Source organism: Schistocerca gregaria, chromosome X (assembly GCF_023897955.1).
Source record: "Schistocerca gregaria isolate iqSchGreg1 chromosome X, iqSchGreg1.2, whole genome shotgun sequence".
Taxonomy (NCBI): domain Eukaryota; kingdom Metazoa; phylum Arthropoda; class Insecta; order Orthoptera; family Acrididae; genus Schistocerca; species Schistocerca gregaria.
In genome coordinates, this window is record NC_064931.1 from 837,588,549 (window position 1) to 837,616,314 (window position 27,766).

The following is a 27,766-nucleotide window of genomic DNA, read 5'->3' on the forward strand; positions in this document are numbered from 1 at the left end:
ACGGAGGCGTCCCACCGACCGTTGCAAAATCTCGCGCGTGCGCGCCACGCGCTTCTGCGAATCACGCACCATGTAGCGCTCTCGCTCTCCACAAAGCAATCCTTGCTTACTAGAAACACCCATCTAGTAAAGGGGGTTTGTACCATCACATAATTCAACTGACCCCTTTAATCCTACTTTTTCTGCTACATTTATAAAGTGATTGCTAAAATTATGCAGAACTTGTGAGTTATCTGTTAGGTTATTGTCATTTAGTTTCATTGTTATGGTATAGTGTTTTCCTGACTGACTGTCCTGTGTCTCATTTGACAGCATTCCATATTGCTTTAATATTATTATTAGTGTTACCAGTTTCTAGCCCTGTCATGTTAAAGGAGCCCAGACATTTCTTGGATGCCTCTTATTATGTTTTTGATTACAGGATGCGTCCAATTAACTAACCTCTTAAACCCTCGTTTACAGTAGTCTGACACATTCTCTTGTCGAAATGCGACCTTAGTGCCATCTAAAATTAATGATGATTGGTACTCCTTTAATTTTACTGATAGTCTCTAAGGGAACTAGAGAATGTCAGGAGAGAGAGAGAGAGAGAGAGAGAGAGAGAGACAGAGAGAGAGAGATCGGATGGGAGTTCAAGGAAATAGATCAGCTGTGTGTTAATATGAACGAATATATAGGGTGTTACGAAGCATTCTACACAAAAATGTCAAAAGTGGAACTAAATAAATGGGAAGAGTCAAGTGCTCTACCAAATGACAACATTGTGTTCCAAGTGTTCAATTGTAGAAAGAATCCATCTTGTAAATAAGAATTCATATTATCGAAGCTCGTAATTAATGATTCTCTATTAGCATCTTTCGCAACCCATATTATGATTATGACTGTCATAGATGACAAGAGAGGTGATGAGGAATTTGGAGTTGTAATGTGATTTGTTAAACAGCACAATTGTAAGAAACAGCTAAATCCAATAATGTTGCAGGTTGCTAATACAGATACAAGCAATTTTTGTTGCATGAAAACTTGTTTAGGGCACCAAGTAGTAACATTACCGCCTATCAACATTAAGCCACATTATGTCAGCGCTATCAGAACATTCCTCACTAAAAAAAAATTAAAATGCTCTGCTAGGTGACTGAGCACAACTTAAGAGAGTTACTGGTGTGATGTCTAGTGAATAGGAACAAATGTGTAAGATTTACTGAGTTTAGAGACAAACAGATTTATGCTAATACAGAATGGTTGTTAGAACCAGTGGCCGCTAGCAGCTGTAGTAGTGGCTCTGATACGATCTCCGATCAAGTACATCTGCTCATGCCGTTCAACACAAGCTACTGCATACACCCTAGGTATGCCAGAGGATATTCTAAGTTTGAATTTACACAGGTATCAGTACCATAAAATGGTTCATTGAAGAGCTGTATATAATCGTTGAGACAGTGAATGAGTTTCTGTTGTAAAATAAAAGAGGGAAATAAGTCGTAAAGAAGCATTTGTCTTTCGTAAGGCATAGGATTGTCATATTTTCCGTTAACCGTTTAAGGAAGGAGACACTTAATAGAGAGACCATTGACATTTCACTGGCCCGTATCGAGGTGCTGAATGTGCCAGCTGCAGCGAGAACTACATAGTTTGCTACACAGTTCCTGCTGTATACCATAATCTGAGCAATTACGTTACGTTACGGCATTTCCTGATCACAAACATATACAAAGGAATGACGTCAGTTAGCAATGAGGAAGATAAACTGAAACCATGTTGTTTCTCTGCTGCCTTTTATTATGAATAAAAATAAATCATTTAGGCAGTGTATTGTAGTATTGCGCTATGAGTTCCATTGCAATAGATATATCTCACACATCGATAAGCCAAATTTTTTTTATGTGCTCATCCGAAAAGTGACCGTCATATCTAAAATCAGATGATCTAAAGATAATTAGCAAGTAATTTCCTAATTATTATAAGTTTAACGTAGGTCATCAGAGGTGGATTTTTCTCTGTGAATATGTGAGCAATGAATTTACCCAAATTTTAAAAGTTGGAGGTGAGCATCAAAGAGTTTCCTATGTGTGGAATATATTCAGGTGTAAAACACTTGCAGACTATCCTGATTTATATTTGAAGTTGACGTACTACTGATACCTTGAAACATATTGTAACGCCATTATCGATAGTGAGTAGTTTATTATGTGACGTACAAAGTGGTTAATCTTTTCTGTTTAATGTCTTTGCATTAATGTAAGGAAGTGGAATTTAGCGAAATATGTTTTGTGGAATTATAACTGTGTGTTTGAGTAATGAAAGATTATTAAATATGTCTGTTTATGTATGAGAAACTGCAGTGTAAAAATTGGTTCATACTTACCTATTCTTTATTGTATAATATAAAAGACATAGTGATTCCCCTCCGCTACGGGAGTGGTTTGGCGCGCGAGGAAAAGATGGAACTGGTGGTCAGGCTGATCGGGAAGGGAGAGAGCACAATAGGCAGTCGTCAGTAGCCAGCATTTGTGGAGTCAACACCGCTGGTGCCGAGTGAGGCGTTCGGTATCATCATCTATGATGGAACGGCCTCGGATGTGGTTACTGCTATAAAAGGGTGCCCTCCCATTGGCAATAGCTCTAAAATTAATATTTTCGTCGCCAAGAAGAAATGAAATAGAGCAACAATCAGCCAGATGAGAGACCAGGAAGCTGCCACGTGCTTGCACCGCTATTGCGTCACTGCTCCAACAACTTCAGGAGGTTAGAACCGTATATCAGTATGAACCAGTGCGTTTGCGTGTGTTTAATTTTGCAATAATAATCCAAGTGTTGCAAAAACTGTTATCTGAACCATAAAATATTCCCCTTCAATCAACCAAGTAGGGTCCTTTCCTCAAAGTATTTAAGTCCAAGTATCCTGTTTGTGAAAGACTGATGTTAGTCTATTTTATTTTAGGTTGAATTTATGAAAAGCTCCAATTCACTTCGAATAATCTCTAATTTACAACTGTCATTGTTCAATGTGTAGGAACATTAAGATTGTCAGTGAAAACTACTCTCTTCGCAAGTAATATAAGGGGCACATGATATTTATCAGATAAAAAGTTTTTAATTTTCTGTGAAATATTTCAGTAGGAAAGTGCCAAATGGTTACTACTAATGAAGATAAATGTGATCACTTAAAATCACTTGCTTCACAATTGATGAAAGAGGTAGAAATATTCGGAACCCTTTGAATATTTGCTTTAATTTGAACTTACTTACCAATCCAGATAAAAATATTGCTAGTATATATTGTTTTCAAGCATTGAGAGCTAAATGACCATAAGTGGGGTTGTAGTTCAGCTTTTATTGTAATGCGAGGATTTTCTGTAAAGAGTGCTTATTTGTGGATGAAGAAGCGGTCAGTTAGTAGGATTCCAATATAATATTTAATAACAGAATAAGTCAAACTCAGAGCAGTATTTTGCGAACGAACCTGAAACATTGACAAAGTGAAATGCAAATGAAATGTGAGTATTGTGAATTTTATAGCATTTGTGATATGTATAAGTGTATTAACGTACATTTAACTCTGATCAGATGCTAGTTAGTCTCATTTTAGTCTTTGAGAACATTTTTTTTTGCTGAATTGTTTAAAGACTGAAGTACTGATTGTAGTCACAAGGAATAGATTCTCTATTTTGTTTCTGTGAATGCTAGTCTTTGCAATTAAATGCTACTGCTGCCCACTGTGTAGTTTCGTCTGGTTATTGTAAGTGTTCATTGCACTTTTCTGAGAAAGAATCTATGAAAGTCACTTTAATTAGGCTGGCGACCGATTTATTATTTAATTTATATTAAGTCTGTTACCGCAATTTTTACCAGATTTTAGTCTTTCTGTTGTCTACCAATTGCCACCGTTAAGAATTCCATGTTCGATACCCTCTTTCTGTCAAATTCAAAAATCCTCCCAGAGGGTAACACTACACTGTGCAGGTGTAAACCATTTTTGGTAATTATTAATTCGCAGTAGTGTTGTACGTGGCGTCATGTGACAGGATGCTATTCAGTTTTAGTATCAGAGGTAATTCAAAACAGAAATATTGAGTGAAAAAACAAAAGTAGAACGAGCAATAAACGTCCAGCGACACGAACCTGTAAAATTTTAGGAGAAATTGTTGGTAGAAATTCTCCTATAGGAGAAAGCAAAAGATACAGAATAGTAACAGGGTATATCAAATGGACATAAGAACGAAAGTAGACCTAGACAGACAGGATGGGAGAGTACAGAATGTGTTAGGTGGCAGTAGTCCTCCATATATAACATTAGATCACTCCATAAGACGACAGCAGGCTTACAAAGAATATCACACACATGTAAATTATCAGATTCATACGATGAACGTATCACAGATGGAACAACACCAGGAAGAGGAAGCGAGCAAAGACAATGGATATATCAACGAATCAAGCGTCATCTTTGATTCGCCAAAGGTTAAAAGTGAAGTAAGTGAGTCGTGAGAAGTGGGATTTGAATATGGGAACGCATCAGGACTAGAAAGCGAAAAATCACTAGATATGACAGAACTGTTAAAAATGTTGACCACACAGATTGCAGCACAAGGTCAACAAATTAATAATTAACTTGCAGCACAGGCTCAGCAAATTAAAGCACGAAATAGCAGTATAAACAATCAAATTTAAAATCAGGGGTTAAGATCAGTAAATAGATCGAAAAGGTAGACACAAAAGTATCCGTTGTAATGTCATGAGGGATCTAAAATTTAAAGTAGACACTATTAATAATAATGTTGCCACTATGCAGGGTCAAATAAATGACATTAATGAATGATTTGACTCAGAAATAATAAAATTCAAGATCATGCAGAACAATGAGTAGTAACAAAAGTAGACGAAAAAGTGTTCGGTTTCAAATCCGAAATAGTAACTAATTGTTCAAATGAGACAATCAGTGACAGAAGCCGAAAAAGAGTTAAGTAAACAAATAACAAACTGTGTACAGAAGTGCGAGCACAACACTTCTCAAATTCTAGGCAAAATGTGCGACCTTGAAAGAAAGATAAGAGAAAGACCTGATCATGTCACTGAAAGAGTAATTACTAGTAAATTACTAGAGGGAGAAGAGCGCTTCGACCCAGCTAAAAGACATAACAGGTGGCATTCCCTCGATTTTGTGGAATACTGCGAAAGGAATTTTCCATATTATTTGACAGACCAAGAGAATATCAATGTAATGATCAGTGCTGCAGCAGGTGATGCTAAAAGATGGCGATTAAATTTAGAAACAAATCAAATGTCTTTTGAGGGATTTAAACAGAAATTTATTGAAGAATACTGGTCCAGACAGAAACAGGACTATTTGTGGTGAGTATTCATTATGGCAAAGGTTGTACGATATTAGAGGCAGAATCACTACGAAAGAGTTCTTCGAAAAAAAAAAAAAATGTTATTGGCCCTAAGAAATGTTCTTCCATGTCCTACGCAGCGAAAGCAATGTCATCTAAATGCACCACACACTGTTTAGGTTTCAGTACTTGAAAAAATTAATCTTACAGGAGCTTAAATGTAGCAGATACGTTTGTAATCCAAACAGACTGCAGAAACATTGAAAACGTCCTGAAGGGATCGTAAATGCTGTCGTCGGCTGATTCTCTGTTGATGCTTCTAACTAAAGATAACCACTCAGCTTATGAATGGTAGAACATTATCTGCGTGGCCCCCAACTATCATAAATTTCCTTTATATTCTGGGCAAGACAGGCATCTGCAACTATGCACTTAATAAGGTATTGGTAATAACTATAAAATAGTGTGCCTTGATCCCATCCATAACCTTCATGAGAACCATCACCGTTGCTGCTCTCCAAGAACTGGAACTACTTTCTTCAATAATGCTGCCTCGTAATTGTTGGTTAATAAATTATTCCATAACTCATTATAGACGATGTGGTATTCTGTACAATTTACAATATGCTATCAGTTCATTCCCAGTGGAAATTTATGCTGTGTGACTTGGGTCACTGCCAAAGTCCCAAGAAGCTCAAACAGATCCGTGTACTACAACTACCTCATCGCCATCGTGTGCGCTAAGTGTGATACATTCTCTCACATGGCTGCTAAACTGGCAGCTTGCTTAAGCTCAGGGTCTGAATGCCCATTATCCAAATCGTCTTCCGGTAAAATATGCAAATTGGAGATCTTCACCCTCTGTAAAGTTCAATTTCTCTCGTCTCATGTTTATCTTTCCCTGGCGGCAGTGGCTGCCCGCCGTCTGATTCCTGTACACCTACAACACTTCCGCCTATGGAACACTATACTTCTTCTAATTCCTAATTTCCCTTTACTGGCTTCACTACAAACCGTAGATGTATGGCCTAATTAGTTCCCGTGCTCATCCACATTAACTATCCCATATTCTGTGGTCCATTAGATTGGTCCTTAGTGACTTTGCCCGCTATTTGTGGTTCCTCTTGCGCCATGGATGAACCTTGCGCCAATGTTGCATTGTCTGCATTTCCTCCCAGATATAACGGTGTCCCATCGAGATGAACCATGTACTGCTCCAGAACCATTTTTGCATGATGTTTAAGCAATAAATTTTACCCTGAGTTTGAGCAATAACCATCACCTGTGTTAAGCAAAACTTCCTCACGAACCATTCAGCTTTCGTTCCAAACCGATGTCTCACTAACACTTAACGCAGTGGGCACATTTTATTTCCATCTACTTCGCTTAACGTACATCGTAATGTTTCCAACGTCCTGTTTCTCATCGGTTAGAAACTCGGTACAGATACTGAAGAACTGTGACCAGCGCAAAATTACTTTTCCTTCCATCCACTGATCCATCTAAGAAAAATTCATGCAGTGCACACTTCTTGGCTGTGTTTACATTCACTGGGAGCTCAGCGCAGCGGCTTAGAAGCTTAGAAGCCCCTATTATCATTTTGACGGTGAGTTATTACTCGCACCTGATGTTCATCTAAAACGCCCCTTGTTCGCTGTCTACTACAGTCTCGTTCCAGAAACTCTATTCTCACACAATGCTTACGTTACGGCTCATCGCATTCCCGTCGTATGATGTCGGTAGTTCCACACTTGTAACGCTTAACATTTGCGGTAAAAATTCTTTATATGCCCCGATCTATGTAACCGTAACTATGCCTTCCGATGGTGTTGCATTTGGTATATTGAATGTTGTGACACCACCTCTAACAGTATCATAGCTGCCAAGAACACATCCATATTAGTACTTATAAGTCGATGACTTCTGTGCCAGTAGGGCGTGTTAGGTATCTACTGGATGGGACCTCCAAGTACAGATGCGAGTGTGGTGCCAAGAATGCGTATTCAGTAAGAACATTCATTAATAATAGTTTGTTCCGTACTGGACGTCGATGGCTGCACACAGGGACCGAGTGTCAGAAATGGACACCAAGACAGTGGCGTACAGCCTCAGCTTAACAACAGCTGACTGTGAGCGTGTCCTTGCTGACCCAAGACTGGAGTCTGCATAGCAACCCTCAAGCTTGATGCAGGACTACCGTATACTGGAAGCAGTTCCAGGCGGCCGACAAAGGCATATAGACGACCCATATTGAACTTATGATCCTGAAAAACTAGAAAGACTAGCTGGAGTGTCAGCAGCCGACATCCAAAGATGGCTTCGCCTCAGCAGTACCAGTCTGTGGTCCGGAACCATCAGGCCTACCTTGCGGCCCCTAGACCAGGGGTTTGATCTAAGTGATGCTGCAGCGCAGTGAGGTTCTACCAGTTTGGCCACACAATGGAGAAACCAACACAGACCTTAGTCATCAATAATATATTTTCCTTCTCTGTCTATAACAGTCTGCCAACGTGGGGGTATCTTTTCGATTCTGGGATTGCACAAACAAAAGGGTTTTGAGGAGAAGAACTCAGCGAGCGATTTTCGAAGCGCGTTTTCATCCGTAGAGGATGTTCTTTACGGTGTTTGATGGAGAGCGGAAAATGTGAAAAATTGAGGACGCAGGACGAGACGAAAGAGGGGTATGTGGAATGACTTCCCTGCCCAGCTCCTGCGTAGTGTTCTTGGTCAGTCCAGCAGAATGTGGGAGGACGTTATCGTGGAGTAGCGTCACTTGACGCAATCTTTCTGATCGCTGTTCCTGGCTTGCTTCTTTAAGTCGTTTCAGTTGATGACAATAAATGTCAGCAGTGATGCTTACACATAGGAGAAGCAATTCTTAGTACATAACACCGTCGCTTATTCACCAGTTGCATATCATTTTCTCATGTGGAAGCAAGCAGATCTTTGTACGGGGTGTTGCTGCTTTGTTTCGGCTCAACCGTTCATTTCTTTTCATTATATTAGCATGAAGACACCATTTCTCGTCGCTAGAAATGATACGAGGTGGGAATGGTCGGTTCTGTCGGTGAACCTATTGATGGCGGTCTTGTAGAGGCGCACCTGCTGATTACTGTGATTTTGGCTTAGAGTATGCGGTACCCATACACCTAAATTTTAAATTTCCCCATTGCATGCAGTTGTCTCACGATGGTGGAATGACCACATTTCATCACGTTTGCCAGTTCTCGAGGGTCTGACATGGATCATTGTGGATTGATTCGTCTAAACAATCTTCAATAAACCCTGAAGGTCTTCCTGAGTTAGGAGAGTTACGAATGTCAAAACGATTCTCCTTAAAACAAGACAACCATATTCTCGCTATACTCTGTCCAGTTGCATTATCCTCATGCTCGGAGAGAATGTTTCTGGCTGCCAGCTCTACGGTGACCTCTCTCTTGAACTCAAACAGAAGTAAATGTCAGAAATGTTTCGATTTCTCTAGCTGCCACACCAGTTTCTAGCGTTCACAGCGTCACTCACCATCTCCAAATGACCAAATAACAATTTGTGAACTCAAATGGCTACAGTGAACTGAAAATGGAAAGTGACAACCGATAAATAAGCCCATAGCGATCGGAATACCAACAGGAAAAACAAAAACGCGACGAACTTGTGTACCAACCTATTACCTTCACCAGGTGTTAAATGAAGTAGTGCTCATGAATGTGGAATGAGTGAAATACTGTCAAACACAAAAATACGAAAATCTGTTTACAATGAGATGCATAAGAGTATTTTTAGAGTACAAGAACTTTACATCATCAAACAGAAAGCAGTTTACAACATATCTTTACATTTATCACATTATTACAATCAAGATAAGCAGAGATCAGAATGTGTATAACTTTCCCCTATTAATAAGATATATAACACCCATTTAATCAACGAAAGTACAATATATGAAGAGGCAGCAAGTGAAGAGCATAAAATAGAACATGGAAGTCTAAAATTAGGTCTGACAGAAAGTGTAATATGATGAAGCAAAATTGACTAGATGATATTGGCAGAGCTGTAGATTCGCGAACGACCATTGGAAAGTTAACTGCCCCCCCAAAGAAAAATTAAATAAATATTTGGAGAAAGAGAAAAAGCTGTATCAACATAAAGAGTTCGGATGAGACACCAGTAGCGAGCAAAGGAGTGAAGCCAGGAAAGTAGAGGAAATATCCAGATATGCTGTACACGGAAAAGAGAGAAACTTGGAACCAATATTATGGAAAGGAAAGAGCAAGTAGAAGGAGGTGAATGACAGAAACTATACTGCGAGGGAGTTCCATATTCATCACAAAGACCTAAACTGAAACAAAGGAAAATGAGGCGACGACAGTCCATCAGAATTATAAAGTTCTTATAGAGAACGAGAGACGACTAACTATTCCACATGGCATGTAAGATATGTGAGTCTGGCGAAATGCCCTGAGAGTTCAAAAAGTCTGTAATAAACCTTCCAAATATATATGGTGCTAACAAAAGTGAAAGTTATTGAAACATTGATTTAGCAAGAATAGTTTACAAAGTATTAACTCAGACTATTTATAGAAGAAGGGAAGGACTGGTAGAATTCATTTGTTAGGGAGGATACTTTTAAATACGGACGAACTGAAGGACACACGAGAATATATAAATTTCCCATTTATACTAGAACGTACCCAGAAAGGAGTCAAATCTACATAAATGGCAGTGAAAATATTTTTTTTCTTTTGATGCTGACTTCGAAAAAATTAAAGCGAAGTGGTAAAATTTGTGGAGAGAAAGGTAACATAAATCTTATACGTACTGCAATTCTAAGTATAGAAGGACATGAAAGTGAAGCTAAAGTTAAGAATGTAGCCAGACTGCGTCGGAAAATAACTCCCAAGTTATTCTATGATTACAATTTTATTGGCAAACCTTAGAGCTTTACTTTCATCTCCGTGAACCTTAATATCCATTTTAAAAGTTATCATTCGTTTTCTTTTCCATTAACTCAACATGCAATTGCGTGAGGGACGAGTAAGGTCTTGGAAAATCAGTTGAACAGACATGATATTGTCATGGAAATGAGCTGAAGATTGACATCACCCAAAACAAACTGTGTGTAATGGCATGTCGTCGAGGTAAGTGAGGTGATACCTAAGGTTATGATATAAGCGCTGAAAGTGGCAGATCAGTTTAGCTATTACAGCATCTAAATAAATGACCATGGTAGAAGTAGCGAGAATATAAAACACAGACTCACAATAGGGAAAAAAACTTCTTAAAATAGATACGTTAACACCTGATATAAATGTAACTGTTAGGGAGTTTTATGAAATAATTTTCGTGGAATGCTTCGTTGAAAAGAGTGAAACGTTGACGATGAAAAATACAGACAAGATGAAGCTTTTGAAATGGCGTGTGACAGAAGATTGCTGAAGATTACACGGGTGCATCGGATATCTGGGTGGAAATGGTAGAGGGAGTTCAGGGGCTGACTTCGGTAATTACGTTCAGATGGTTGAATGGTGCAGGGGTTTCGCGGGGAAGAGACCTGAAAAAGCTAGATAATCATGGAGAGCGGCTTCAGACAATTCTACTCAGAAATTCGCCAATGGATTGGCCAGCAATAAATCCTTTACGCTCCTTTTACACCGAAATTCACGTAAATTATTCTCGTTCCAACTTACGATTGTAGGAACTGTAAGCCTGAACGACGAGAAAAAGTGAAGCACCTAGAGTACATGATCGCATGCGTACACGTATACACCATTCACGAATTTGCAAACAACTAGAGTTGCAATCCTCACAGGCAGAATGAACAGCCACCACATTATAGTACTGCTGTTAGGTTTTAATGTTGTTACTGGTATGGAATGGTATATAAGGGCCGTCACCAGGGTAAGATTTGGGTGACTAATATGAAAGACACGGAGATGCCACGTACTCGTATGAGATAGCGTTATTGGTACCTTAAAGAGTGTGAGTGAGACGTCATTGTGGGCCGCCATTTGGCTGGCTGGTCGAACCGACCAATATACGGATTCTCATAGTATTCGGAAGTGAAAGTGACTCGTTGTGGCCAGCTTGTGGCACGCATATTCGCCTTAAGTTTCCGGTCGACCACCGTTTACCACCACAAGGGAGAAAGCCGTATTGTGCACAAAGAACGTATCATTACTTCTTCAGATCTACGTCTGCCAACCTGACCAATTAATGGTTGCCCTCCAGCATTCTGTATCATCCCGCATAATTGATGGGAAACTATCAGCAGGTGGACCAGGCAAACAATATCTCAGTCATAGGCTGCAATTACCACCACCACACAAACTGCTGCATTCGTAGTGGTACAGTGACCGACAGTAGTGGAGTGATCTTGAATGACATCGTACGGGGTTTGGTGATAAATCACGGTTCCGCACTACCCTGGGTTTTCATCGTTGGAGAGTATGAAGGTGACTGTAGGAGACGTCCCATTCTTGCAATGTTACTTCTAGCGCCGTGGTGTGGGGAGCCATCGGTTGTTACCTCAGGATGGAGGTGGTAGATATTGAGGGAATTCTTGAGTGTACAACAGTACGTCACGTACATTCTACGTTCTGATTTGTTACCTGTCATGCAACAGAATCATGGGTACCACTTTTCATCATAATAATGCTCGTCCACATATGGCAAGGTCACTGTCTGCATGATGCTCAGGTACTTCTGTGACCTGCAAGATTCCGAGATCTGTCCCCATCCGTTTCAGTAACAGTATCCATGATATCAAGGACTAGGTTCAATCTTTTTTGACCAAATTGCCTCAGGGGAGGATACAACGTCTTCAATATTACACTCCTAAACTGAATAAGTGCGTGTATACTACCCATAAGAGATGCAAGGTCATATTGATTAGTAGGAACATACTGATAAGTCCCGTATATGTTAGACCTGATGTCGTAGTCCCTAAAATAACATCACATACCCTCTCAACTCGTGACGTTTCCTTCCATTTGTCCTCTTCCTCCGGGTGCTTTACCTTTTTGTCCGGCAGCGTATTTTGATTTTGAAAATGAGATGTATTACATAATACAAATATAATCGTTTAAAATGTATACTGAAAAGTTCCAGTTTATATCCATAGGTTCCTTAACAGACTTCTACGCAACATTCTCAATTTCACATTAAAGATAAATCAGTGTAGACAGTTTTGGATGTTCGTTATTTAACCCTTGGTCTCGCCATGTTGCAGTTACCCAACGTATCAACTCCTAATAAAGATTTGTGTAGGCATTGCAGCAGTTTCATCATATGGTCCTCCCAACCTTTAGCTACAAACTAGAAGGAAAATAATGTGTAAGAGGCCTTTTCAAATCTTACTGGCAAGGACTACACTAGGAACTCTTTATTAATATCCATGATTTTATTCTTAACCGTAGTTTCTAAAATACTAATTTTTTTGTTTTTTCTGCAATATTTGTATCATCTGCCAACATAAGAATATTGGCAGTGAAACACAATCCAAAATTTGCGATCCTGCTACCAGATTCACGTTGCAGTTTGTGTTACAGTGTTTCGAACAATCACTGGAACTTATTTCGCATGTGAACTCCTTCGAACTTAAGAAGGCTGTTCTGCATGTTTGTGTGTTAAAGTCATTTCGCGAGATACCTTTTGCTGTCTCTTGACACCCGTCTTCTCCGAGAAAGGTGAGGGCATGTGTTGGGATAGTAAATATTGGACCTGAGAGCAGGGCAGCGGTTAAGTGAGTTCTCCTTCACTGCGACTAAGTGTATGTCATATTCTCCTCTTACACGGCTCATATCTAGACGTATACTACAGTACGAGCTGCAACGGTGGGGTTTTCTGCGTTGTTAGACTAAAGTACCAAAGTTGACCTCTCCATACTAGCCCTGTATTCTTCTCAGACTATACACAGAAACCCAAATATCGATAGTGTCAACAGTGATTATGTCTGTCGGCAGTCAACCAATGGCTGTACACTACCAGTTCCACATAAAACTCAATAAAACTGTCAGAAAAAGTGAACACATCGAGGAACTGAAATCTCAGATTCAGAGAACATTAAACCTGTGACCAGTAGCAAAATTATTGAGGTGTTTACCCAAGAAACTGGACATTTGTGTGAATATTTTACGCTTTATTTAATCACACATCTTATGAGACAAAGCATGACATAAAAAATTAGCAAAAAATTCTGCCTGTGGAGAACAGATAGAACAACATGCTCAGAACAATCTTCGTGCTCTTAGTCTGAAGCTATAATAATGACATTAGAAGATATACTGAACACGTAAGCGACAAAATTGTGCTAACGTTATTAAATTTAAAAAAAAACTATTGCTTTGAACGTCAACGCTCTCCCGTATTTAATACCTTATAGACCCAATATTATTTAGTAATACACACACTGTAACTGTCAGTAAATGTTTGGTGAAAATATCTCCAAGCTGTTTTATAGTCTTAACTATAGGTATACTGTTGCCGCGAGCAGTATTTTTGTTGATCAATTGCTTCGTTCTATTAATCTTGTGGAGTTGTTCTCACAGATTCTCGAACTGATTGTGGCTGTTCATATTCTGTCAAAGTAGAAGCTGCATGACATTTGTATCTCAACGAAACTGGTTTTAAATTTCAGTTTCGTATTCATGATTTTATAGTTTCCACTCGTGAGCGTCCGTGGTTAACTGAAAATATATGTCTTTCTTAGAAAATAATTTCTTGTCGTCGGAAATGACAACTCTTGACTCAATTAAATTATCATCTTTTGAGCAGGCATGATTCCCTTTCATACAGTGATAGCTAAACAATATTCCTTTGACAGCTCTATTATCCACCTTCTTCTTGTCATAATCTAGGACATGAGTATCGCAGCTGATCCCATAATACACAGATGGTGTCATATGTTTCTTGGCATACCACTATTCACATGGAAATACACCAGACGCTAGGAAGCCCCTTTTCGACTAAAAACATATGAGGCAGGATTTATCATTTCACCCCAAGGACACTGGAATATAAACATGAACGTGATTCATGGCTCTAGTTTTTTCTGTAGTTGAACGACGTCTTCCACTGCATCGAGAATAGTATGTGATGTAGAACTATGTCATATTTAACAATAAATCTCTCTTTTATTGTCAAACTCTCCTCTACAAGAATTCTAAAGATGATTGAAATAATGTCCCACACTCTTTGCTTAAGTTATAATTACCTTAATTAATGAGCAACTTACATTTTCCTATGAGATTTCTACATAGAGGAATAGTGTCTAATAAATTATGTGCACTTTAAATGTACAAAAACGTAATATCCAAACACACTACTTTGAATTGGACAACAAACAACTGCACAAATCAAGTCTCCAGGCTTGTCAGCTTTTATCTTGTGCCGAAAGCAACTCTGAGAGCTTTCCCATAAACCTTAACGTAAGTCAGATATTAGATCTACACTGGAGTTCAGTTCCTTGAGGATAATTCCTTTCACGTAATGATTACTCAAATGTCTCACTTTTCAGAATACTAACGAAGTAAACTGTTTTGAACGGCATCATTTACGATAGGAAAATGAGGTTTAAAATTTCTCTTAATTAATATGAAGAAGGCTCTGAGGCGACTTCTTGAACCCACTGTTCGGTATTTGAATCACCTGTAGGTCAAGAGGTTTCTACTGACTTTACATAAGGGGCGATCTAAAAGCTTCCTACTGAGTGCGCAGCTGCCCTGTACATCGCGTTACAAAAAGATACGGCCAAACTCTCAGGAAACATTCCTCACATACAAAGAAAGAAAATATGTTATGTGGACATGTGTACGGAAACGCTTACTTTCCATGTTAGAGCTCATTTTATTACTTCTCTTCAAATTACATTAATCATGTAATGGAAACACACAGCAACAGAACTTAATAGCGTGACTTCAAACCCTTTGTTACAGGAAATGTTCAAAATGTCCTCCGTTAGCGAGGATACATGCATCCACTCTCCGTCGCATGGAATCCCTGATGCGCTGATGCAGCCCTGGAGAATGGCGTATTGTATCACAGCCATCCACAATACTAGCTCGAAGAGTCTCTATATTTGGTACTGTGGTTGCATAGATAAGAGCTTTCAAATGCCCCCATAAATTAAAGTAAAGAGGGTTGAGGTCAGGAGAGCGTGGAGGCCATGGAGTTGGTCCGCCTCTACTAATCCATCGCTCACCGAATCTGTTGTTGAGAAGCGTACGAACACTTCGACTGAAATGTGCAGGAGCTCCATCGTGCATGCACCACATGTTGTGTCGTACTTGTAAAGGCACATGTTCTAGCAGCGCAGGTAGAGTATCCCGTATGAAATCATGATAACGTGATCCATTGAGCGTAGGTGGAAGAACATGGGACCCAATCAACCTGTGGATGCTACGTACTGATGTGCATGATGCTAGTATTGTAGAGCAATGAGTCGCATGTCAACACAAGCACCGAAGTCAACATTACCTTCCTTCAATTGGGCCAACTGGCGGTGAATCGAGGAAGTACAATACATACTGACGACACTAAAATGAGGTCTAACATGGAAATTAAGCGTTTCCGGACACATGTCCACATAACATCCTTTCTTTATTTGTGTGTGAGGAATGTTTCCTGAAAGTTTGGCCGTAACTTTTTGTAACACCTGTATGTGCATGGAGCCCACCTCCGTTGTGGGTGTATAAGAACCGACCCATAGGCAAAGGATTACTGTGGCATTCGTGTATTTCTGACGTGCGATATGTTAAGATTTTAGGTACATTTCATACGACTTCCAATGTCAGATTCCGCGAATTTCCATTTACCGTTATTTCAGTGCACATTGTTCTTCTAACAATTGCTTCAACCGTAGTTCTGCAGTTTTAATAGTATGTCCTGATAAAAATACCTATCATGTTGTAAATTTCTTGCTCGTTGGCAGCGTGACTTGTGGCTCCATTTGTTTATTGTAAATAGAATACAGCACAACATATGTTACTGCAACCATACTGCATTTATTATCTGACAATTTCAACTTCAGATTGGCCACTTACCTGTAACTTCGGTGGCGTTCCGTCTCCCGTCCTCTTACGACGCTATCTGAACACATGATTCGGCTCTTTGTACCATAAGGAATGATTAAAAAATTTTCGCTCGAAGTCCACAATCGGTACGCCAATCAGCCAAAATCCCCGTGAGCACTGACGTAATCATCCAACAAACGCACCAGGTTGAAGATACACGTTTGGTAAAACACCGTGTGTTGCTGCGCAAATAAGTCCGTAACTGGCTGCTACACATCCTCATGCGACAATAACTGTCCATCCTGCAAAGTCTTTTCTAAGGAACTGAAGGCATGAGAGAGATTAGAACCATGTCTGTCTCTCACTTGAGTTGGCGTAACTTCTGCGTTACGATATTTGCGGTGTAGGGACGTGCTCCGTGTTGAATCTCTTTCACCTTTTGACGCAGTTTACATTCCGCGACGGTAGTTTCCGACGGGCATGCTGCCCCATACATATTATTCATTCTCCGATGTATGTCTACCGATGTTTGTCCTTCGGCAGCCAAGAAAAGAGTAACAGCACGTTGCTCCTTTTAGGATTCATCACTTCGCCGTAGTTCACGTTTCCGCATTCGCCGAACGCACGCCGGGAAGAAGTGCCTCACTAATACGTTGCCTCCATGTCGGTCGGGTATACCCTCATCGGAGTCGCGCTACGTGGCATGTAAGTTACATCAACACCGTCAGACGGTAACTTATTGCACACTCTTTGTAACTACAAGCAGTTTTTTTTCTCCTTCAGTCTGTAGAAAGTTTTTTATGTTCTTTCTAACATAGTGTAAATGACCCTTGATATACTTGCTTCCTTTATTTGATGAAGCTCTCCGCAGTGTATTTAAATGGAAACTGTGCTTCCCTTAAACTAGAGAGAATCTTTCGCATAATACCAAATGTGAGGAGTCATTGAGCATCGATTTATTTGTTGCTTCAAATCATTTCACAATATGTTAAGTCTAGGTATGTGGGTAAAAACATCAGCCCTGGAATTTTCTTTGAACAAGTTAATTTCAAACGGGTAGCATGTTTTTCTTTCAAAATGCCCTCTAATAATCTGCACTTATCAGTCAGAATATTATGATCACCGACCTACTATCGATATAAACCCGTCCAGGTAATAGTAGCGTCACCTAAAGAGGAATGACTGCTAGTCAGACACATGCATCGTTCATGTAGTATCACTGAACGTGCTGTTCGTGCTTAAAATGGAAAAGGCGTGCAGTCTATCTGCGTCTGGCCGAGGGAAGATTGTGAAAGCTCGGAAGCTCGGCATGAGAATTTCGTGATACCTTCTTCATCATGACAATGGTAGGGGGTGAATCCAATGTCATACAAGGGAACAACTCCTTGACACCTATACTGCGAGATGGAGACAAGCTGGCGACGGCTCCATTATGCTCTCGGGAACCTCCACGTGGACATCCATGGCTCCAGTCGAGGCAGTGCAAGGCACTATGACGCCCAGACAACACATAGGTTTCGAGAGCAATTAAAACCAGAATAAAAGATATCCTTTTACAAGGCTCGTCATAACATGAAAAACGAGGAAATACCACTTATTGTCGAGCACAGGGGGAGCAACATGCACAGAATAAACAACATAGGTGAACTGAAATTTTGTTGATGTTGCTAAATAAATTGTATGTATTTAATCAAAAACAACGATCACCACTCAGAGCCCAAGGAATGTCTGTGAAATGTGCTACAAAATTCAAATTGACTGAGGCACTCATAGGCAAGCAGTCCCAAGGTGTGGGCAAATATGTCATCAATTAAACTAAGTAACTGAACATGCTTTTGCCCCGCATTGGGGGACGAAGATGTAGTAAAATAAATTAATCGAGATATTCAATAAGGTCCCAACACTTGGGGCATCAAAACATATCAAGTTAGATTTAAAAGTGATAAACAAAGATTACAAAGAACGAGGGCATGCTGAGAAGTGACGCCGCCGAATTTTTGTGTGACAGATACTAAAACTTTTTAAATAAAACAAACTTTGATAACGTTCATCATTATTCTTTATGTCTACATAATTATTTGCCACCACAGTCACCCTGGTCACAAACACGTATCTCCCGACGAGAGACCAGTTGTTGACACCGTCTCTGGAAACTGTATGACTTTGTTGGTGTAGCCACAACTTCACATCTGCTTGGACCGCTTCATCACTGTAGTGCAACGATCCTGCCTTTGGTCAAAAAATTATTAATCTTTAACGAAAGTATTGATAAGTAGCATGGAAGCATTACAGAGCACTGCATTAGAGCCACGGGCCGATACCAGCAAGTGTGGCGACAGGTGGTTAACAAAAACCGTTATTCCAATGCACTGCACAGCAATGGCAGCCGAGCTGAGCGGTAAATGCAGGTGCACAGTGGCAGCCAGACAGTGAGACGACCGGGTCCCGTCAGCTGTAGCCATGGGTTTGAGAACGGATTGCTTCTTCCGCGTGCAATTTAGTCCTCCGAGGGACCTGCTGTCTCATCCATGTCGATGTACCGTCCATTCTTGCAGACTACAACCCTCAGTACCTAGACAACACCAGTCGCCAGCCGACATCTTTTCAAGGGCAGCAGGTTGTACAACGCACACAGACCTATCTCACGCTGCCAGCGCGTCTGCGTGCAGAGCTGAGGGGCCATCTCCTGAGTGGGACGCCATCAGAGCATAACACGGCGCGTCTCTAACGTCAATGGCCGTGGCATACGATGGTTGCGCAAGATGCCATCTCACCAGGTGCGCCAGGCGGTTACCGCCACCCATACAGCAGCCACAGCCAGTGTCAAAGAGGGAAGGTGTACCTGCACCGCTTTGCCATTTATCTACGTCAGTGTATCTCTTTGTTACTGTTAACGGCATTTGCACTGGGTTCCATAGTCTGTCGTCGCAATTCACTTACTTTCTGCCCTGCCTAGCTTGCTACACACTGGTCCTTCGTCGTTAGGGTGAGTGAGGGTAATTTTTTTCTAGTGTGGCGACAAACATGTGGTCAATGTTTAGGGTATGTATTTATACGAGGATTACCTGTACAAGACCAGAGTTGCTGGCTGACTTGACGGCGTTTAAGGGGAATTCTAGAGAGGACTGTTTCATGCTTGTGCGTTGTACTCAATGTAATTTGCTTGGGCACTCTGTCCCCTGTGCTGAATCGGTAACTGTGAACAGCTTTACATTTAATCGTTTTGGGGACATAGCTAGACAGTGTAGACTCCAGGTTGTTCAAGGTTAGACAAAACAAAAAGACTGATTGTTGTGGTTGGCAGGAGAGCCAACACCGTGTTACTAGGTGAGACCGAAAGACACGCGATTTAGTTCACGCAGGCTGGCGTGAGGTCTAGAACAGGACAAGGAAATTAGAATTTAGAAACAACGGATGTAGCTGGTGGAATACTTAACTTTAATCCATTAATGATGAACGTCGCTCTTGACGGTACATAGTTAACAATATCAATACTAACTGATAATGGCACCTTGCTACGTCGTAGCAAATGACGTAGCTGAAGGCTATGCTAAACTATCTTCTCGGCAAATGAGAACGTAAGTAGACAGTGAACCATCGATAGCAAAGTCGGCTGTACAACTGGGGCGAGTGTTAGGAAGTCTCTCTAGACCTGCCGTGTGGCGGCGCTCGGTCTGCAATCACTGATAGTGGCGACACGCGGGTCCGACGTATACTACCGGACCGCGGCCGATTTAAAGGCTACCATCTAGCAAGTGTGGTGTCTGGCGGTGACACCACACTGATAGTACTCTGCGACTACCGATTCTAACTATATTAGTTTTGTGATTTCTATTTGTTTATCTGATGCATTAGATTTGAGTGTGGTTGAGACAGAATCAAAGTTTGAGAAATAACGTGTCGCTCACGGAATGGAATCGCTGAGGTCTCATGTTCCAGAGGTGGATCTGGCTATTTCTAACCTTGTGCCGCCCCTCTCTTATACGGCTTCTGGGGATATAGTAGCACTTGTAGAACATCTCAAGTCAGCAGATAACTGAATGGGTTGGTTGGATAAGCCGTTATTGCAAAATGCATGGTTGAGTTTTACCGAGGATGCGAAGTTGTTTGTAAGGTGCACAGAAGCGTTACGTAATGCGGAGAGTTTTCATAAACAGAGACAGCCGTTGGTGCAATCTGACAGGAAGCAGAATAGTGGCAGCTTTTTCGGGAGCAGTTAGGTACTGTTTCTAGAAGGCATAATGAGGCAACAGAGGACATTGCAGACAGGATTAGAAAGCTAGATGTTCACACCTACGAGTTATTGCAAAATAACAAGGTCAAAAAGGTGACGATTTATTATACAGAGAGACAAAATTTAGGCCACCATCGCTACTTATCGCCGCATCACTGATGACTTGCTGTTGTGAAATGTCCACCTCCTCTCATGATCTGTGGCTGTGGCTGATAGCCTGTAGCACTCATCTCCCGTATCCTGTGACTCAGAAGCCTAATCGTTCCAGGTAGAGGCTGCTCAGCAGCCGACACAGAGTTGCTCTCTGCTTACACAGTGTCTGTTGTCTGCAAGGATAAGCGTGCAGGAACAGTGTCTATGTAATATCCGGAGGCTGAGGTAAGACAAGGAATTCACCGTCAAATATCGAAAGATTCAAGCATTTAACTGCAAGAAATTTCGTGAGATAGCGAATGGAGAATGAGGATGTTATGAAGTGATGCTAGACACTAGAGTGGACGCAGGGATCCGTCTCAGAGTCTGAAAATTGTCTCGATAATAAACTGACCTGCCTCCAGAAGAAAAAATTATAATCTTAGGAGCGAGGAGGGCGCCAGTAAAGTCTCCTCTGGTTTTTCTGCGTCCTCTCATTGATCGGTCACTCACTGGTCGTCCGATATCTCGGCTGCCTTGCGCAGCAGCTTTGTTCATTTGCTTCCACTCTGTTCTTCATGGAGCTGAATGTCCAGTCGTATAGTCTTTCACATTGGCGGACGTAACTTACAGTATCACCCTATCAACGATCGACAGTGCAACCAATCCTCTCTTTCTCCATACAGGTCGATAAACTTTCTGACCTCTGGGGTTGAAAAGTCCCTCGATTGCTGCTGGCTTATGACATGGGAACAGTTGCGTTGCTCTCAGGTGAGTCTCGTTGTGTTGTGGTACTCCCAAACATTGCCTTCAAACAGGATTTTGTGGTGAACACCAATGATAATTCTTTTAAGTGCCTGCATACCTGAGTGGTCAAGGATGCTCGAACCCAAAACAGACTGGCTTGCTTTTAATGGGAATGTTTCTGAGCCTGCGCTCAAGTTCCCCCTCGAGTCTCAGCCGCAGTGCTGGCTCCTAGCCTTTTGTCAGTCTTTAAATTGCCCAAAGCTTACAGAACGAAGCAAACAATTCACTTAACTCGAACCTGTCTCGCTTTCGGGAAAGTCTTTTGGCCCTGACTGCCTGGCGACGAATTCTTACGTGTATCATTGGCATGTCTCTTCAGGATTCGCTGCAGAATTTCGAGATTCATGACAATATGGTCCGTTCAACGCACTGCTACTATCCCACGAAAGCGATATTTATCAGAGAAATACATTAGCTTAGTTTCCCTTCGGGAAACCTAAGTTGCTGTAGAGTCTCATCCAGTATTCATGGAAGTTATTGTAGTCTGGTACTAGTTCTCACGAAATTCCCTTTACAGTGTTTGATAAGTCATGACCGTATCAAATTGCGCGTTACTTCCACCTCTAATGACTGGAAAATATAACCAGTTTAAGGTTCAGTACAACAATCTGGCACAAGTAGATAAACTCCGAGCAAAAATTTGTAGACTTCGATTCAAAAGTGGTAGACTAATCAATTTTGTTTCTGTTTTTTCCGGTACATGTCTGCAGTCATGGTACACAGATGTTCACGTGGACTTTTTTTTCTCCTCGATAACACCTTAGCTAATTGTACACAGAACACATTTAAATGTGCAGCTTATTTTGGCTATCAACATCCCTCCTCTGCCCATTTTCTACTGAAAAGGAACCCAGTGATTTCTCCCTCATCTTTCTGATGAAACGAAGTATGGCGGCCATTAAGTAATAAACGAAAAAGTGATTTTCAGCATGCAATGTTTCTGGAACACCTAATGAAATGCATACGAGCGAAGTCTTCCTAAAGTCATCTATCTTTGGCTGCGCTACGTAAGCAACAGAAGTGACCGACAGAGCGCAACATTTGGTTACACAACACTCTAGCTACAAGCGATAGCATCAAGCGATATGGTCGGGTGCGTTTCCTGCGAGTGGCGAACTTCCGCTATAAGAAGGCTACTAGACCGACCAGCCGTTTTTATTGAACGGCACCCATAAGTCGTAGAATACTAAGGCTCGAGAGTAAGGTAACAAAATTAGATTTTTAGGAAAATACGGCTATAAGGAGCGATGTGAATTAAATTTTCAAATGAAGGAAAGTTTACCGAGAATTTCATAACTTACATCATCGTGTACGAGGAGGACCAGACAAATTTTTCTAATATACGTGATTCAGCAGAGATAGGTTCCACTATCACAGTGAATCCAAGACAAATGTTTTTTTTGTGACCACGAACCTCCAACAGCCGATAACTGCAGAAGAATTATTGACTTACAGAGGTACGAGAAATGACTCACTTTTCCTACTAATTGTGTTTGGTGAAGCTGTAGTGTTTTAGGGTAGTAACCCGAATTGTCGTGGGTCCTGGATTCAGACACGACTGTTTCCTACTTTTTAAGGCAGCTATAATCCTATCAGAAGTTCTGTGTGCCAAGTTTTATCTACATTCCTTACACAGCATTTCACAGTATATTTCTAAGGTCTACCCAAAATGCTTGATTTTTAAATGTACGCACTACTAGCCCAGTATATCACTCAAGTTAAATTCATAACAAAAGGCATTGAACACTCATTAAACTTCACTGATATTTGATTATTGTAAATATAATTCACGAGGAATCAATGTTGGAAATGAGTGTTTGACGTCATCGGCCGGAAGGCCCCTTAGCGGGGCATGTCCGGCCGCCTTGGTGCAGGTCTTATAAAATTCGACGCCACATTGGGCGACCTGCGGGCCGGATGTGGATGAAATGATGATGAAGACAATACAACACAAAGTCCCTGGCCGAAGAAAATCTCCGACCCAGACGGGAATCGAACCCGAGCCCGTAGGACGGTGATCCTTCTAGCTGACCACTCAGCTATCGGGGAGGACAGCAATCAATGTTAATCTCAAATGTTTCAATTAATATGAATAGTCTGCACAAATAAAGCGTACAAAATATTAAGCTTATCCATTACGGATATTTTTGAACCCATGACTGTTATTTGAATGTAAATACATAAGACTGTGCAACGAGTTACTTTTTTGAATAATTATTTATTATTCCATGAACCGGTTTTCTAACTTTTTCAGGTGTATCTTCAGATGGTTGTCTGGAAGTTATATCACTGTTTCTAGCATAGTGCTGGGTGCTGGCTCTGTGACAAGAAGATTCAACACGCGTTCATGTAGCACAATGACTATTGTTTATCTGTCGCCGGCCGCGGTGGTCTCGCAGTTGAGGCGCTCAGTCCGGAACCGCGCGACTGCTACGCTCGCAGGTTCGAATCCTGCCTCGGGCATGGATGTGTGTGATGGCCTTAGGTTAGTTAGGTTTGAGTAGTTCTACGTTATAGGGGACTGATGACCTCAGAAGTTAAGTCCCATAGTGCTCAGAGCCATTTGAACCATTTGAAGCTGTCGCGCGCCACAGGTCGCTTCCGTAGGATGGTGCTCCAAAGAAAAGTGTTTGTCAGTAGGGAGAATATACGCGGTAGCGGGGTACTGAATGCTGCCAAGTGGCCTTACGGATACATGACGGAATAAGGAAGTGTACAACGCCGGAAAAAAATACCAGTGGAAAGACGACATCGATTTTGATCCGATGAAGGCATGTACCACATTGAGGATAGTAGATGTAATGATAATGATTTCAACGTCATCCGCCAACAGATAGCAATGTGGCGTGACAAATCGAGCGCCGTCTGTGTCTGTCCTTTTAATAGGGAATGTTCACAGACAGAAGGCTCACTTTAGTGAAAACGTGTGAAGCAAGCAGGCAAGCATGCCACGGACAGCTTTTGTATGTCAATTCTTGTGCTTGGGGATATTGGGGACAACTACTATTCACTTACGTAAGGGAAATGAAACACCTGAAACCGTCCTTACGATGTTATTTATTGTATGGCTACGATTTTCAATGCATCAGTGTACCATTGTCAGGCCTTAATGATGCTGAGGGGGTTAACACCATACGCATACACAATGCATCAGTGGCCAACATCTATAACGGGTTTTCCCATACTACTTGTAACCACGATGTTTTCTCTCCAACTGAAGCACCGAAACTGGTGACCATACACTAAATGACACCATAAGGACGGCTGTAGGTGTTTCATTTCCTTACATACATGCCATGGAGACTCACTCGTGCTTCCAATAGCCTAATGAGAGAGTGTGGCAGGAGTCAAATTGTGGCCTCCGCTTCCGGCCGGCCGCTGTGGCCGAGCGGTTCGAGGCGCTACAGTCTGGCACCGCGCGACCGCTACGGTCGCAGGTTCGAATCCTGCCTCGGGCATGGATGTGTGTGGTCTCCTTAGGTTAGTTAGGTTTAAGTAGTTCTAAGTTATAGGGGACTGATGACTTCAGAAGTTAAGTCCCATAGTGCTCAGAGCCATTTGAACCATTTTTATGGCCTTCCGAGTGGCGGGATGGGCCTTTCAAAGAACTGTCACGAAAGTTGGACGTGCTGTGTCCATAGCAATGCTGGTATCAAGTGTTACATGAACGTTATCACAGCCAAACCGAGATTATGGACATTCACGCAGCACAGACGCTCGCCAGGGTCGTCGTATTGTAAGGCCAACAGGGCAGATCGTACAGGCACCAAAGCACAGATAAGAGGGTTTCTGAGCCCATACGTCTCAACATGAACTGTTGCGATCCTTTTATTAATAGTCACACTATGGTCACACACACCTATGCTCCGTCTCGGACTCAGGACACTGCATCAACGTACACGACTGGTCTTCTGCCGTCAGGGTTCACTTGGAAGATGGAATTTCTCACTGTGGTTTTCAGCAATGAAAGCAGATTATACCTGCCCACAAGTGATGCTCGTTAGCACGTACGACGTAGATCTTGTGAGCTGTGTCTAGTAAATTGCTTACGTCCATAGCACATTGCCCCCGCCCCAGGCCTTATACCAGTCTGGGCAGCGATAATCTAAAACCCTTGGTGTTTCTGGAGGGGATGCTACACAACGCTCAGTACGAGCACATAATATTGTTGGTCCCGTTATTTTGCCGTTCTTGTAACAGGAAAGTGATGTGTTTCTACATACTGCGTGGTGTCTGTTTGTTCTATATCGTGTCTCCCTACCACTTTCGCGCTACGACGCTCTGAGCGCGTTTTTTAGGGAATTGACTAGTTTGAACCTGAGACCTGTAGCTGGTAAGGAGACGCCAGATCACACATGACATGTAGAGTTCAGAAGAGTTCAGTGAGACTAGCGATGATATAACCAAATACTTAATGATATCAGCGTCAGTTCCACTGCACTCCCTGTAAAAGATTCTTAATGCTAACTAAATTTAGTGGGAGGGGTTCAAAGCTTTCCTATTTGTAGTTAGCTGGTAAAATAACGTCGAAAAACCAGTTAAGTTTACCATTGGAAATTTTGTTCTCCTCACAAAATATTGTTTATAAATTGCGCTATTGATAAAAGGAAATGTTTCAATATAGGATGGTAAAAACCAACTGCGTTAAAAAAAAGTGAACCAACAATTCCTGAATGGGTTTCCAAGTTCTACAATGGTTTGAAGGATGGCCTATGCCATATCACATCTATAATCTAGGTTTAAATTAAGTTTCACAAAAGAGAGAAATACACTCCTGGAAATGGAAAAAAGAACACATTGACACCGGTGTGTCAGACCCACCATACTTGCTCCGGACACTGCGAGAGGGCTGTACAAGCAATGATCACACGCACGGCACAGCGGACACACCAGGAACCGTGGTGTTGGCCGTCGAATGGCGCTAGCTGCGCAGCATTTGTGCACCGCCGCCGTCAGTGTCAGCCAGTTTGCCGTGGCATACGGAGCTCCATCGCAGTCTTTAACACTGGTAGCATGCCGCGACAGCGTGGACGTGAACCGTATGTGCAGTTGACGGACTTTGAGCGAGGGCGTATAGTGGGCATGCGGGAGGCCAGGTGGACGTACCGCCGAATTGCTCAACACGTGGGGCGTGAGGTCTCCACAGTACATCGATGTTGTCGCCAGTGGTCGGCGGAAGGTGCACGTGCCCGCCGACCTGGGACCGGACCGCAGCGACGCACGGATGCACGCCAAGACCGTAGGATCCTACGCAGTGCCGTAGGGGACCGCACCGCCACTTCCCAGCAAATTAGGGACACTGTTGCTCCTGGGGTATCGGCGAGGACCATTCGCAACCGTCTCCATGAAGTTGGGCTACAATCCCGCACACCGTTAGGCCGTCTTCCGCTCACGCCCCAACATAGTGCAGCCCGCCTCCAGTGGTGTCGCGACAGGCGTGAATGGAGGGATGAATGGAGACGTGTCATCTTCAGCAATGAGAGTCGCTTCTGCCTTGGTGCCAGTGATGGACGTATGCGTGTTTGGCGCCGTGCAGCTGAGCGCCACAATCAGGACTGCATACGACCGAGGCACACAGGGCCAACACCCGGCATCATGGTGTGAGGAGCGATTTCCTACACTGGCCGTACACCTCTGGTGATCGTCGAGGGGACACTGAATAGTGCACGGTACATCCAAACCGTCATCGAACCCATCGTTCTACCATTCCTAGACCGGCAAGGGAACTTGCTGTTCCAACAGGACAATGCACGTCCGCATGTATCCCGTGCCACCCAACGTGCTCTAGAAGGTGTAAGTCAACTACCCTGGCCAGCAAGATCTCCGGATCTGTCCCCCATTGAGCATGTTTGGGACTGGATGAAGCGTCGTCTCCCGCGGTCTGCACGTCCAGCACGAATGCTGGTCCAACTGAAATGGCATGGCAAGCCGTTCCACAGGACTACATCCAGCATCTCTACGATCGTCTCCATGGGAGAATAGCAGCCTGCATTGCTGCGAAAGGTGGATATACACTGTACTAGTGCCGACATTGTGCATGCTCTGTTGCCTGTGTCTATGTGCCTGTGGTTCTGTCAGTGTGATCATATGATCTATCTGACCCTAGGAATGTGTCAATAAAGTTTCCCCTTCCTGGGACAATGAATTCACGGTGTTCTTATTTCAATTTCCAGGAGTGTATCAAAATGGTCTACAGTGACCCTCAATTATCTTTAATTACTTATCTAAGTTGTCGTAATTACAGTGGCTGA